This window comes from Vulpes lagopus, chromosome 2 (genome assembly GCF_018345385.1).
Source record: "Vulpes lagopus strain Blue_001 chromosome 2, ASM1834538v1, whole genome shotgun sequence".
NCBI lineage: Eukaryota > Metazoa > Chordata > Mammalia > Carnivora > Canidae > Vulpes > Vulpes lagopus.
Genome location: NC_054825.1, coordinates 50,157,475 through 50,170,325, shown reverse-complemented (window position 1 = coordinate 50,170,325; position 12,851 = coordinate 50,157,475). Strand labels below are relative to the sequence as shown.

The 12,851-nt window shown below is 42.1% G+C and overlaps 1 protein-coding gene and 1 long non-coding RNA gene across 11 annotated transcripts in view; one reads left to right on the top strand and one right to left on the bottom strand.

Moving 5' to 3' along the window:
• LOC121482764 overlaps nucleotides 1-12,851 on the bottom strand; it is a 93,321-nt gene that overhangs the window by 3,209 nt on the left and 77,261 nt on the right. For 5 of the 6 annotated variants that reach the window (XR_005985615.1, XR_005985617.1, XR_005985618.1 and 2 more), the window contains 2 exons: nucleotides 3,897-5,099; nucleotides 2,112-2,293 (listed from right to left, as the gene is read on the bottom strand). This is a non-coding gene — a long non-coding RNA (uncharacterized LOC121482764). Of the gene's footprint in view, nucleotides 1-2,111; nucleotides 2,294-3,896; nucleotides 5,100-12,851 lie in introns of those variants that run through there. The other variant, XR_005985620.1, reaches the window with a different exon arrangement.
• IQCH (IQ motif containing H) overlaps nucleotides 1-12,851 on the top strand; it is a 200,001-nt gene that overhangs the window by 128,762 nt on the left and 58,388 nt on the right. The gene's annotated exons all lie outside the window — the stretch shown is intronic.

Genomic DNA, 12,851 nt, shown 5'->3' with positions numbered 1-12,851 from the left:
ATTATCTACATCATTTTTTATTTTAACAAGGAAAAAATAATTATTCAGAAGTCCTTTTAGTACTGTGAGGGACTGTGCTTAGCCATGATGTAGTTAGAAGCCAAAAATAAAAACTAAAGCGGTTCCAAAGAGCTTTTTTTTTTTTTTCTTTTGGTAGGAGACTATTGACATTCTTTTGCCTTCAAAGTGAAATTGTATTCAGAGTAGAAGTGAACTGCAATCTCCATTGAGTGCAGCAATTGAGAATTTAGGATTAGAATTATCCTTTGTTCCAGAAGACCATAGTAATGCTGCACATTTAGACATCAAAGCATTACTTTATGAGCACAGGCATGTTTTAATGTCCTATTACAGTTTGTAGACCTGTTTCTTTTGATAATGAAGATGTTGTGTCATCAAGCCTAGCCTGGCACATACAAAACATATGCTGGCAGGTTATTAAAAATTTCAGCTTCTTGATGAAAGACTATCCTGCAGGCTAAGAGTCCAGAGAAATACTCCATTCTGGGAGAATTATTAGAAATGAGAATATGACTGTAAGCACTAAATTATGTTAATACTTACAAATAGCATCATTTGCATAGCAGTTTATGACACGATACCATGATTTTTCTCATTGGTATGTTGTAGGCAACAGATTAAAAACAGTGCTGTTTATGGGAGTTTGAACTGTTTTGAGATTCTCTTGCATCTTTTGCAGATATTGGTTTTAGAGGTAGGCATGATTCAGTGTAGACTCAAGGATCTAATACAAAGATCATATTTTTTTTCTACTTAATCTAATTTAGGATCAGAGTTATTTGATTGGTTGCAAGTGAGACTCAAAACAAAGTCACAGAATCAACAAATGCTAGAAAAGCTATCATCACATTAAAAAAACAAAAACCCTATAGACATGTAGGTGATTTTAGGAAAAGCATAATATTACATGATGGCCACAGTGGCAACAAAGGATGTTTTGTTTTCATGGTGTTTTGGTACCAACTTTTCTTACTTCAGCCTATCAGCTAACAAAACCTACTTTCCGCAATAGGTGCCAGTAAACTTGCTCACTTAAGCACTCAATGCTTGTTAAGGTTTAATGAATCCACACACTTGCACACACTCCAAACACCCCACTCCCCAGTTGGGGGTGTTTCTTTTCATTTAGTGGGAATGAAGGCTTAAACAAAGGAAGGCATGCTCGTAGGGGAAAAGCCTTCTTAGCCGCTGTCACCCAAGACAGTCTAGGGAGACCCAGGTAGACATTTGCTGTGGTACCAGTCCTTCTTGTGATTCTTTTTTTCTTTCTTTCCTTTTTTTGAAGGGTAAATATTCTCTCCCTCATTCCTGGGAGACTGGCTTGGTGGCAGAGATGCTGCTGGTGATGCTGCTTTGCAAGAAAAGGTCTTTCTAGAACAGTTTCTCCATGTAGAAAGCTAAGCCATTTTTTTTTTCTCTGTGCAGCCCTTTGTTGAGCCTCTATTTCCCTGGATGGACATTACAGGATGCCAAGGGCTTTTACCACTTACAAGAGAAAGGAGGAACTGAAATGGCTCTTGAATGCTACTACATAATATTGCTATTTTAGTCCATCCAAGAGCAGTTTTATGTTTACTTGTACTTCTGTGCACTTTGTTAGACATCAGAAATTAATTTGGGGATCACCAAGGAAAACAATCTGTATTTAAAATATTAAAAATGGGCAGACCTGGTGGCGCAGCAGTTTGGTGCTGCCTGCAGCCTGGGGTGTGATCCTGGGGACCCGGGATCGAGTCCCACATTGGGCTCCCTGCATGGAGCCTGCTTCTCCCTCTGCCTGTGTCTCTGCCTCTCTCTCTCTCTGTCTATGAATGAATAAATAAAAATTGTTAAAAAAAATAACATTAAAAAAATAATAAAATAAAATATTAAAAATATGGGGGCACCTGGCTGGCTCAGTAGATAGAGCATACAACTCTTAATCTCAGGTTCATGAGTTCAAGTCCTACATTGGGGCCTACTTAAAATAAAAATAAAAATAAAAATAAAAATAAAAATAAAAATAAATTAATTCAAGGCATCCACGCCTAGGAAAAATAGATAAACCACAGTAGTTGTTTTGCTTACTTGTAAAATGAAATCAACAAACAAAATTACAGAGAACCATCACCTACCTAGTTAGTGCCTTAGAACTCCATGTCTCTATTGCGAAGACCTTCATCTTTTGAGATGCCCTTGCCTCTGGGTCACAGGAGCCACTGTAGGATGTCTGAGACTTGGTGCTTATGTGGAATTTAGCAGGTATATTAGGTGATCCCAAAGAAACATTATCCTACAACCACATAATTTTTTAGAAAAGATTATATAACAAGATTAAAGAAATATTTAACCAAATAAGTACATAATCACTTTTTCCAAACACAGATGTCTTCACTTCTGTGTCTTAATAATAATTAGCATTGTAGAATAGCTGGGGGGTGCCAGGCCTTTCAGCACTTTGTGAACTGTTTCAATCTCATAAAAACCCTGACGTACCTACTCATTTACCTCCACACCACTTTGGTAAGTTTTGTTACTCTGTTTACAGGTGGAGAAACTGATGCTTTAGGTAGTTAAGAGACTTGCCCAACTTCATGTAGTTAATAAATGATGGTGTCTAGCTCGGAACCCACATCTAATCCCCTGGCCCAATGTTCTTGCCACGTTGAGCTGAGACTACTTAGAAAAGACCCCTTGTTTGAAAATCCAGAGCAGTGTTCTCCCCCACGTCCCTGCCATTGTGACCAGCTGCCTGAGGGACAGGTCTTCTGCTTTCTACAGAGATGTGGAAAAACACATTCCCCAACACAGTAGAATTTTGTGCTGGAATTTCCCCCAAAAGCAATGAGTTGAGAGGTAGGAGGGCAGTCGTACCTGAGAGCTGTAGAAGGGCCAGAGCCCTGCTGGGGAGTCCCTAAGGATTCAGTTTTTTGTAACCCAACTGCCTCTCATACCCTTATATGTTCTTGGGTGATGAGAGTGAGTTTTAGATACCACCCTTTGATGGTTCATGGAAGTGACAAACTTTCACTGCCTTTCTCAACTTAAAACAGGAGCGTGATCATTTTTGTAAGCCTGTAAACAAATTCTCACGAAGCTCAGAGTAGCCAAACTTCAAGATTAAATGTGGCAATAAAAATATGGTGGGCATTTCAAACCTTGTTCTTTGGATAAGCAGCCACATACTTTGGTGTTTGTTTGTTTGTTTGTTTGTTTGTTTTTGTCTCCTAGTTCTGGTTGGCGTGGTAAACTCCCTCTTAAGCTGAATAAGTGTTGGAATAGGCTAGTCTCAATAATTGAACATTTAGGATAACCAGGAGGTGGTCTGGCTCCTCAGGGTTCTGTAGCCCAGACACATCAAGGTCACTAGAGGGGAGCCATGGGAAATCACTTTTGCTCTCCAAGTCTCTAACTCTTCATCTGTAAAGAGGGATAATATTAGTACCTGCCTCATGGGGGTGGGTGGTGAAAATTAAATAAGATACCCTTGTAAATGGGCTAGCAATGTACTTAGCACACAATAAGCCTTCAAGAAATATTCCCTGTTATTATTAATATTACCATAAAACTGTATTACAGTTAAATTGCAGGTAACATTGCACAAGTATATACAATTTAATCTTCCTTGGGTGATTTAGAAGGTCTTTTAGCATCTTGTAGGCCTCTAGAATTTTGTTCTGTGCGTCAATTATCATTCTATAGGATTGTGGCTGTTGAAGATATGCACTATTGATCCAATTGTGGCCACCCAGTGATTGACCAGATAACACCTTTAAAAGAATAAACCTTTAAAAAAATAAACCAGTGTGGTTTCTTATCATTTGAAAATTATCCCAGTTATTTTAATTTTCTACATGTCGAATAAAGAGGCATTGACCTGATAAAGTAGAGCTTACTCTGACCACAAGCTCGAGACCCAGTTGCTTCATTTTCTGGTTCCAGTTGGTGTCTTTTCTAATTAGCGTAGCAGCACGTCACCACAATCACTGGAAAGCTTTAATCATTTACATATTTTTCCTTATCTCTGAGAATGACTTAGAATGTTTTCTTCCAGTTCAATGGTTATTTTCATGAAGCTGCCAGGGAAAGGTTTGAGGTACTTTACTGGGCTGGAGAAAGAGGACAGGAGAAGGGAAATTGCCTCCCCAAGTACATGAAAGCCGGGTCCCCCTTCCGAGGACCTATAATAACCAGCTACACAAGCTGTTGGTTTGTGTGTCCTATTGATTTAATATGCTTCTAATCAGTACATAAAGCTATGGGCCTGCAGTGTTAATTTTTCATATGCTTACAAAGTACCCTTTGATTTTCTGTCACACGTTAATTACAGCGTTTTGCCATTAAATAGGAAGCTTTGTGTAAACTAATTACTAGGTAATCATTGTCTACTGCAAGCGTGCTGTTTGTACCTTTTATTTTATTCTAAAAATGCACAGATCTCACAGTCTGGAAACACTCTACCTTCCAGCCATTAGCTCTCACTAATTCATAGCATTATTGTGGTGAGAGTGTAGGAGTTGTAATTGTTGTGGTATCAGAGCTGTTAATTACCGGAGTAAACAGTTGAAATGGTGCCAAGGTCTATTGTACAAGGCAGAGAAAAGGAGGTTTAAATGCTACTCCCACCATCTGGGGACTAGGGGAGAGGCAAATGCTTGAGAACAGCAGTGAGGCGCTATGGCCGCCTCAGCTCCAGGGTTGGCGGCCATATGGATCCGGAATATTCTGAATCAATTGAATTTAACTGCCAGTTTTTCGCAATAACAGCGTGGAAGGAAGGAATAAAGCAAAAGATGAGAGAAACGAGAATTGGTTCGTGTTTTCACATCCAGGAAGTCCCCCTTGGAGTTCTTTTGGAAATATCTGCTTTGCTGAAAACCACAGAGCAGACAGGGGTATTTGGAACAGATTCAGAACGAGTTTTTACTCTCTGCCTCCGACTGTGCCATTTGCTTCTGGACGTCTGTCCTCCGTGCCCCTGGGTGAGACAGGGATGCCCTTGAGAAGACTCGGACTTTCCTATCGTGGCACCAGATCCGACCAAAATCTTCACTTTGGAATTCACTGACTAATTACTCTGGTGTTTTCACCAACGTGGTCTGTAGAAAGAAGACAGTAATAAGTACATAAAGCTATCATATCTGCCCAAGTATATACATTCATACATGTGGAAATACAGAAGAAGGTACAGCTCTTCATTCTGATCAAGAAGAGTAAATGCTTACCCATTCTTTTTGTATAAAAGTAAAATAATAAAAATCCTCCTCCTAATGTCTCATTTCATTCCACAAATTCACCCCTCTCCTCTACCACTTGAATAAAAAAATCGAAGTCCAAAGGGCACATGTGTTTTCTTTTGTGTTCGATTTCCAGCTAAAGAGCTTTTTTTTTTTTTTTTTTTTTTTTTTTTTTTTTTTTTTAGCACATGCAGTTTCTCAACCCATGATATTTCTCTAACTGGTAAGAAAGAGATTATTACCAATAATAAGAATTATGGCCACTTCGACTGACGGTTGATTTTGAAACTGCATGGTTACGGCTTCAAAAGGCTGTGTAATCTTTAAAACACTCATGTATTTACTTGATGTCACTCTTATTTCATACAATTTCCTTTAAACCCATTTTCCCCACGTTAAAAATATTTTTTAAAAATCTGCCACTTGCAGCTGTAACTACTTTTTAATATCATTCCCAGACCATGAACATATTCTTCTTTTTTTAAACCACCCTGGATTATTTATTTTTAATTGTTCCTTTAGCAGATGTTGGAGTAATTCAGGGCGTAGTGTAAACGACTCCTTTCAAGAGAGAGATCACAAGACTGCAGGGTACATCAGGAACCAAGGACAGTGTTTGTTGGGCTCTTAGGATGGCAGTTTGGGCCCTAGGGGGACAAATTTCCTGCTTTTGTGCGTGTGCAAAGTTCAATTAAGAATTTCAAGAAACGCTTAATCTTGATCTATTGAAACCCCAGCATGCAGCGCGACAGGGTGAGCCTAGAAAGAAAACCACGGCCCCCTGTGAGGAGGGGGAAAGAAACAGCAGTTTAAGTGCTGGAAAGTTGAAAAGGAATGAACCTCTCTAGTGTTTCTGGTCGGGGTGAAGCAGTTGTGCTGAGCTTTGGAATGGAAGCACAACATATGTGCCTCAGTTGGACAAAACGCTTCTCCAGTCAAATCAACTACTAGGCCTGCATGTTGGTACAAGGTGGAGGCCTACATAATGAGGGACAGACTCCTCGAGAAGCAGGGAGTGGATAATGCTACATAAGTATGGAATTATATACCGCATTTTCACCATTCTGTTTAATGAGAGCCGCCACCGCAGCGAATCACTTGCCACACAGCCGAAATGGGCCATTAGCTATCAAGGGAAAATTGTCTTTGCCGCTTTCAGCAGATGGAGCAAATATTTTACAAAGCAATTTTACATACCAAAAACATTTGTGTGCCTTGGTAATGTTGGCTGTTTTACATTATGTTACCTTCTACAGCAGCATAATTTTCCATCTCATCGAAGGCAAAGTTGGCATTTTTGATTTTTAAATTCTCAATTAACAATTAAACATGGAGTATTAAAGCAGTCCTTAAACTTTAAGTAGGTGTGGGAAGTAGTTTATGACTTGCTGAAGACATTTTCATTTTTCCTTCATCTTCTCAGCATATTTTTGTACTCTAAAGAGGGACTGTTCCTAATGATCTTAATGGAGAGAAAGGAGTGAAAACTTCACTTACCAATTGCAGAATGAGAGTAACCAACACACAGACAATCAGAACATTTGCTGACTGAAAGCATCCAGCACAGACGTGGGCACACGGTTTGGCCCACCCATTTATATCTGCTTAAAATGTTTGAGCTTCAAGTAACAGAAAATCCGATTCAAAATGGCTTGATTATCTCAGCTAATTGAAAATCCAAGGATTTAGTCTGACTTTGGACAAGGCTTAATCCAGTGTCTCAATACCACTAAGGAGGCAGTGACTCTCCATCTCTCCTCATTGCACATTAATGTCAGCTCCACCCTAAGGCTGGCTGTCTGCAGGGGTGTAAGATGGCTGCCAGTAGCTCCTGGAGCTTGTCCTTGGTCAAGACAATAGCAAGAAAGAACACGGGAGTTGAGGGTGAGTCACTCTCAATCAACTTGTACACGGCTAAGAATGTGGTAGGGGCAGTTCTTGAAGTCTGGGACATCGTTACCCTGAACAAGGGGACAAAGATGTTGGGTGGCCAATAACAGATGTCCACTCTACCATTTTTTTCATTAGTTTGACAGCACAGCCTTTGCATCACATATGGATGATCTAATCTGACCCAGAGTGACCATTTATGCCCTCTGATGGTGGTTACAGAAACAGATCCCATTGCACTCTGGCATACTGGTATCAACTGGATTTGAATCCCAGTTTGCTATTTCATGGCTGTATGACATGAAGTGGAAATGATAATATCTACTCCAAGAGTGGCTTTGGGATAATAAATATAAAAAATCTCTGGCACAGGCCTGCCACATGGTAAGCTTTCAGTAAGTGAGAGCTATTATTTTACCTAAGAAAATGACCATAGTGGTAAATGCATCCCATGCACAGCAAAGTAACCTTTCTAAATTTGCCCTCAAATTTGGAATCCCTCCCTTCTCTCCATCTCTGTGCCACCAACCAATTCACATCCTGAACACCTTTCACAGTGCCCCACACTTTACGCTCTGAAGGAGGCAGCAAGGCTGGTGAAGAAGACTCACTTAGGAGTCAGAGGCAGCAAGAGAGCTCCTACAGTCTCAGTGTGTGGGTGTGGGAGTCCCATCCCCTGTAACATGCAGCATTTGACTTACATGGTTCACATGGCCCCTCTCAACAATGACAGTCTTACTTAGTTTTTTAGGTCATTGTCCTGCCCTTCTGACCTTATGCCACCCTCCATTCCTGCATTTAGAGATATCAGAAATCTTTATGAAGCAGAACAATCTAGCTAGGTTCCTTGGTTTCTCTTTTGAACACCACCAATGTGTGATGTGAGAGATTAGAAGTGATTAGCCAGGACATTATTTTCCTTAATCTACCACTGCAGATCTAGCAAAGAAGCTTCTAAAATAAAGTAGATTTTGGTGAGATTGATACTTAGAGCATTCTAATTTGTATTCACTTTCCCCTCTCCCACCCTCCCCCCAACACACACACACACACACACACACACACACACACACAGAATTTACCTGGGAAACCTAACTCTCTGGAGTTTGAAGTAGCTTTAGTCATTGAGGGCAATATTAAATTGGATATGCTAGCAGCTTCCCCTGAGAGATCACGAATTTCTTTCAGTGATATCTCTTTTCCTTCAAATTTACACTTTCTTGATAGAAAAAGAGAGTGGGCTGAGAGGCAAGGTCCATACTTGACAGATAAGACTCTTTAGAATGTCTTGGTCGGGTGGAGGGAGGCCCTGTGCTCTATGCTCTGCAGGTATCTTGGAAAACTTCCAAGGTCGTGACTATTGTCAATGCACTCTGGGGGTAAATGTGAGTACTGGAGAAAGTGTGACAAGCCTGTGCAATGGCAAAGATGTTGCCAAAGTTTCTCCTGGATGGGAATTGCTCTAGAGCTATCAGCTCCACAAAGACCAGCAGCTAATGTGTGTTGGCAGAGCCGGTGTAATCATGATGGAAGAAGAATCTGGAAATCTGATTTTTTTTCCAAAAAGTAAAATGAATTTTTCTAACATCCATTTATCACCTATAAGATACATACTTTCCTTTCCACACCCCCAGAGTCGTTAGCTCTAAATGATCTACTCCGTGTGGGTGGTGGGACCTCTGAAACACTGACTGGGCAGTCTACCACCTTGATGTGACTCACCGAAGTGAAACTTTCTAACTACTCACTTTACAAGCTTGTAGGATAGAGAAGATGCCCACCCCCTCACCACTGCTGGCTTATAACACACATTTTATGTATTGTATATATACCCCCACACACATACTTCTATATATACACACTTTAGGAGTTGAGGAGGAGGCAAAGAAAGCAAGCTAGCATTCATTCCCACAACCTCTATTTTTTTCTGTCTTTAGTCCATGTTAAAAATCACCCAGTAACACAATCTGACAACGCCAACAAGCCTCTTCATTCTAGGAGCCTCCACCTCCCATTTGTAAAGCAGGGGGCACAGTACCGTGCAGGCCTACCTTGGAGTGTTACTGTAGGGACCGAATGAGCTCATGAATGTGAGCCTACTCTGACAAGGAAAAGTATTTTATGTATAGGTTTTTTTTTAAGATTTATTTATTTATTTATTCATGATAGACAGAGAGAGAGAGAGAGAGAGAGAGAGAGAGAGAGAGAGGCAGAGACACAGGCAGAGGGAGAAGCAGGTTCCACGCCGGGAGCCCGACATGGGACTCGATCCTGGGACTCCAGGATCGCGCCCTGGGCCAAAGGCAGGCGCCAAACCGCTGAGCCACCCAGGGATCCCCATGTACACAGTTTTGACCATCCCCATGAGCCTAGGGGTTTGTCTGGTGTGGTTATGTTCGTGGGTGTGTGTGGGCGCCTAGGTGTACCTGAGTTCATTTTGAAGGGAATAAGGATGGATCACGGCAGATATTCCTTTACCAGCATCTGCCCTTAAAGGTTTGGTACTTGTGTCTGACCTATGCAAAGTGATAATCATTAGAGAACAGAAACCTCCCCTCTGAAACTGAGAACTGGCATCAGACATCGGATGGCCCTCCGTGGCTATTGAGCCATGCTGCACCCATGAAAAGGGTGCTTTTAGGGGTGCCTGGGTGGATCAGTGGTTGAGCATCTGCCTTTGGCTCAGGGCGTGATCCCGGGGTCCTGGGATCATGTCCCACATCAGGCTCCCAAAGGGAGCTTGCTTCTCCCTCTGCCTATGTCTCTGCCTCTCTCTCTCTCTGAGTCTCTCATGAATAAATAAATTAAATCCTTAAAAAAAAAAAAAAAAGAAAAGAAAAGAAGAGGGTGCTTTCAAGCTGTCTCTCCACTGCTCTGACAGAGTCCTCTGCACCTGGCTGTGAGCTCTGGCCTCATCCACCGGCGCCCAGATAGTATGCAAGTTCTCAGCAGAAACTATGCTGTTGGGGGATGTTTGTGGGAATGGTGGGAGACAAAACAGGGCTCTTATATGGAATGTTGGTTTGCTGCCTTGATTATATGAGCTGCATGTCCTGCAGGGTTTGTATGATTCGGTTGTTTGGTAGGGGGACAATTCTCTTTTCACTGGTACTAAGGCCATTCTTAGTATACCCATCTTTGCAATTTCCCAACAGATGTTTTCAAAATAAATTAATGGAATAGTTAATACCCACCCCGTTACTCCAGCTCATATCTTTTTCTTAGAGAGTTAATCACGGCCCTAAGCTGCCTCCATGTGCCCCAGCATCCTCTAGTGAACATCACCCCACCAATGCCTTCAGCTGTGTACTTCTCATGACGGGACACGATTCATCCTCCAGATTCCTGCAGCAGACTTTCCTCTAGGAAATTTACCCCCTTGCTGTGGCTTTGTGCACACCATAAATGCTGCAGATCAGCAGAATGGCTGGCTGTGGAAGCAGAGGCAGTGACGGCAGCTTGGCACAGTGTCCAGATGCCTCACACAAGCCTCAGCCCTACAAGTTAATTATTGGCCTCACATAGCATGTTGCATCTGAGGTGACACTTCATAAATGTCACCTCATTTATCTTCCCAAAGCCTCTCAGAAGCAGGGAACCCCATAATATCTACCCAGGAAGAATTGGTGGTTCTTAAGTGGTCATCCCCCTAGGTGGTTCCTAGGCAGCAAGAAGGGAGGCCTGTTGAGACGTTTCATGTTTTCCCTTATTCTGTAACCAGCTGTTCAGGTCTGGGTCCATGTTCACTACCGCTATGATTCATTCCACATTGAGTGTTCCCTGTACAGAGCACTGGGCCAAATGACCTCAAAGCCACTGGCTATGCCATTAGGGAGCCCCCCTGAGCTGGAGAGCACAGAGAAAGGATACCCAACTGATGACAGAGAAGGCTTCCTGGGGGAGGTGTGACCTGGAGTAACTTAGCATGAGGAAGAGGCAGCCAGGGGAGGAAGTAGAGGAGAGGAGGCTGAAGAAGGAGACTGAACCAGGGGAGTTTGGGGCAAGGCTGGGAGCTGGAGAGGAGAGAGGTGAGGCTACAGTAGGAATCACAGGACAAGTCACAGAGGCCCCTCTTCACGTGTTGTCTGGGGAGAGTCAACGATTCTCAAGTTGATGGAGATCTAGTATCAAGATTTAGGTAGCAAAACTTCCACCTATTCCTTCAGTGACTCTGCTCCATCTCTACCTCCCTAAAACACATAGACACTCTTTTCCCTAGTTTAGCTACTTAAAAGGAAGGCCTGACATTTTGTCATTTGTCCTCCAATTGCTTCTATTGTGATATATACATATAACAAAAATTTAATGTCTTAAACATTTTTTAAGTGTACAGTCCAGTAGTGGCAAATATGTTCATAATGCTGGGCAGCCATCACCACCATCCATCTCCCTAACTCTTTTCATCTTGCAAAACTGGATCTCTATGCCCATGCAACACCAACTCCCCATTCCCCCCACTCCCAGTCCTGGATAGCCACCATTATTCTGTCTCTGTGATTTTGCTACTCCACCTATTTGTAATTTATTGATCTATGCGTGAGCAAATGAATAAATGAATTCTTTCTCTTTGGACTGTCTTAATGTAAATAGCCACATGGCAGATCACTGCACAGATGTTTTAACATTTTTCAGAAGCAGGGCAGGAAAAGCCCTTTAATCACAGTAGAACAGAAAAGAAGTCTCCCCTGTCCTGAGGGAGGGCTTGGCGTGTGAGGCTTCCTCCCTTGACACTGGGCTTTCCTGAGCAAGGTGGGAATCAACAGCCATGCTTCAGCATCCCAGCTTTGCAGCACCTCATGAATCACAGATGACTGGTCTTCTTTGATAGAGTAGAATGCTTTTAACTGAAACAAGTATGAAACAAAAAGAAAGGTGGGTTTGGAGGACAGTGTTCCAAGAGGGAGCAACGAGGAGGTCCAGATTGTTGAAACTGCACATTGTGTATGCTTATGATTGAGATGCAGGGCTATGGGGACCTGAGGCAATGTCCAGTAAAGAGCAAAGATGTACAGGGTGCAGGGCATGGAAGGCAAAAGGCCCCCTGCAATTGACAGCAATTTCCCTGCCTCCACCTTCCCAGGCAAAGGCTCATAGCCTAAGCCAGCTTCCCCAATCCTTCTGAACAGACCTCCAGCCCCTGCACAATGATTTTCTGGATATTTCAGAAATTATTCAGATTATTTGGACCTGCCTAGAGTATGCTCTCAGATATTTGTCTTCTATTATAGATTTTCAGAGGGCACTGGACCCAGAATGAAAGATATCCTGAGGAGCTGGGGGTGGGGGGTAGGGGTGGGTAGGACCGTTACTTTGTTAATGTCAGGGAAGTTGGAAATAAATGAGTATACAGGTCGTTTCTAAGATTCATTTCAACCCCACTCACCAAAGCAATGGATTCTTTTCCAATTCTTTCAAATCACTGAGCACTCACACATAGACCCAGAAGGCCCCCACAACCCAAAGAAAGCTGGAGTTTTTCTTGTCAGCATTCCGTATTTTGAATATGAATACTGGCCATCAAATGGTTTTATATCTAATGCCCTGCCTTACTTCTGCCAGAAATAAAATCTAAAGATGTGGCTTCTATTTGAAAATTTTTAGAGAGTCAACTAAGACTATCCAAATAAAAAATAAACAATGGCCCTGGCAACCCCAGACTTTTTATATCAAAAAGTCAGGCATTTTATTCTTTAGGGGATTTCCAGCTGTTTTCATTTTGACAAG